The sequence below is a fragment of the Abrus precatorius genome, unplaced genomic scaffold, assembly GCF_003935025.1.
Source record: "Abrus precatorius isolate BTA unplaced genomic scaffold, Abrus_2018 Scaffold59, whole genome shotgun sequence".
Classification (NCBI taxonomy): domain Eukaryota; kingdom Viridiplantae; phylum Streptophyta; class Magnoliopsida; order Fabales; family Fabaceae; genus Abrus; species Abrus precatorius.
In genome coordinates, this window is record NW_020874405.1 from 1 (window position 1) to 2500 (window position 2500).

Genomic DNA, 2500 nt, shown 5'->3' on the forward strand with positions numbered 1-2500 from the left:
CCGGGGGTAGATTGGGGCGTGGACATAAGGGTCTTTATGACACAATCAATAATTCAATTCATTTTCAATTAGGCCTTGCTCTAGCTTCTTTAGGGGTTATTACTTCCTTGGTAGCTCAACACATGTACTCTTTACCTGCTTATGCATTTATAGCACAAGACTTTACTACTCAAGCTGCCTTATATACTCATCATCAATACATCGCAGGATTCATTATGACAGGGGCGTTTGCTCATGGAGCTATATTTTTTATTAGAGATTACAATCCAGAACAGAATGAAGATAATGTCTTGGCAAGAATGTTAGACCATAAAGAAGCTATCATATCCCACTTAAGTTGGGCTAGTCTCTTTCTGGGGTTCCATACTCTGGGACTTTATGTCCATAATGATGTCATGCTTGCTTTTGGCACTCCGGAGAAACAAATCTTGATCGAACCCATATTTGCTCAATGGATACAATCCGCTCATGGTAAAACTTCCTACGGGTTCGATGTACTTTTATCTTCAACGAACAGTCCGGCGTTCAATGCGGGGCAAAGCATATGGTTGCCTGGTTGGTTAAATGCTATTAATGAGAATAGTAATTCTCTATTCTTAACAATAGGGCCTGGAGACTTCTTGGTTCATCATGCTATTGCTCTTGGTTTACATACAACTACATTGATCTTAGTAAAAGGTGCTTTGGATGCACGTGGTTCCAAGTTAATGCCGGATAAAAAAGATTTTGGTTATAGTTTTCCTTGCGATGGTCCGGGACGAGGTGGTACTTGTGATATTTCGGCTTGGGATGCTTTTTATTTGGCAGTTTTTTGGATGTTAAATACCATTGGATGGGTTACTTTTTATTGGCATTGGAAACACATTACACTATGGCAGGGTAATGTTTCACAGTTTAATGAATCTTCCACCTATTTGATGGGATGGTTAAGAGATTATCTATGGTTAAATTCTTCACAACTTATCAATGGATATAACCCTTTTGGTATGAATAGTTTATCAGTCTGGGCGTGGATGTTCTTATTTGGACATCTTGTTTGGGCTACTGGGTTTATGTTCTTAATCTCCTGGCGCGGATATTGGCAGGAATTGATTGAAACTTTAGCATGGGCTCATGAACGCACACCTTTGGCTAATTTGATTCGATGGAGAGATAAACCAGTGGCTCTTTCCATTGTGCAAGCAAGATTGGTTGGACTAGCCCACTTTTCTGTAGGTTATATATTTACTTATGCAGCTTTCTTAATTGCCTCTACATCGGGCAAATTTGGTTAATTTAATTGTTTATTATTTTTTCCGCAAAAATATCATTTCATTTCCTTCTAGGGAGAGGGGAAGCCGTATTCTTATATTTCTACATCTAGGATCCGACTTTTATCATCAATACTAATTGATACTAATAGGAAATGAACCATTATGGCAAGGAAAAGTTTGATTCAGAGGGAAAAGAAGAGGCAAAAATTGGAACAAAAATATCATTTGATTCGCCAATCCTTAAAAAAAGAAATAAGTAAAATTCCATCGTTAAGTGATAAATGGGGAAATTCATGGAAAGTTAGAATCACTACCGGCGTAATAGTGCACCTATACGTCTTCATCGACGTTGTTTTTCGACCGGAAGACCGAGAGCTAATTATCGAGACTTTGGGTTATCTGGACATATACTTCGTGAAATGGTTCATGTATGTTTGTTTGCCCGGTGCAACAAGATCAAGTTGGTAAAGATGAAAAATTCTCTTCATTTTTTTATTCATTTTTATGATCAACGATCATAGGAGGGTCCCTTTACCATTCTGTATAAATGGTTTATTCTATTTGTACAGATATGGTAGAGGGACGCATTCAATCTTTGTTTTTGTCCATTAGTTATCAATTCCTCTATTTATCGCGGAGTAGAGCAACTTGGTAGCTCGCAAGGCTCATAACCTTGAGGTCACGGGTTCAAATCCCGTCTCCGCAACATTTTTTGACAAAAACTTGAGTTCAAGAAGAAAAAAGGGGGCACTATACTATTACAGTCAATTCTACACAATTTTATAAACTATGATTATAAAATATATAAATAAGCAGGGGCGGATAGCGGGAATCGAACCCGCGTCTTCTCCTTGGCAAAGAGAAATTTTACCATTCGACTATATCCGCATTTTTTCTTTTTATTGCACTTGATATGTACTATATCGATTCTATTTGTACAGAGCTGGGTCTGATACTCTATTAGAGGTAGGGGTAATTCTAAATAAACTCGAAATATATGTATATATTCTATATTTTTTATATTAATCTATTAATACGTCTATAAATTAGTAGTATTTAAAATGGAAATAGTAATCTTATAGAATATATTTCTAAGATATTTAGAATACATTCTAATATCTAAGATATTTAGAATACATTCTAATATATTATAAGATATAATATTTTTCCAATAGAAGAAGTTTGACCCCTCCCTATAATGTAATGTTTTAGTTTTCTTTCTTTTTAGGGGCTTCTATATTCCATTT

At 35.9% G+C, this 2500-nt stretch overlaps 2 non-coding genes and 1 pseudogene across 2 annotated transcripts; 1 reads left to right on the forward strand and 2 right to left on the reverse strand.

Annotated features, from left to right (window-relative positions):
• Positions 1–1885: 1885 nt before the first annotated feature.
• On the forward strand, positions 1886–1959 carry TRNAM-CAU. The gene has a single exon. It is a non-coding gene; the product is annotated as a tRNA-Met (tRNA).
• A 111-nt stretch (positions 1960–2070) lies between these two features.
• Positions 2071–2141, reverse strand: TRNAG-GCC. Its single transcript has one exon. It is a non-coding gene; the product is annotated as a tRNA-Gly (tRNA).
• A 23-nt stretch (positions 2142–2164) lies between these two features.
• The window catches only part of LOC113868358, a 4049-nt pseudogene continuing 3713 nt past the window's right edge, over positions 2165–2500 (reverse strand).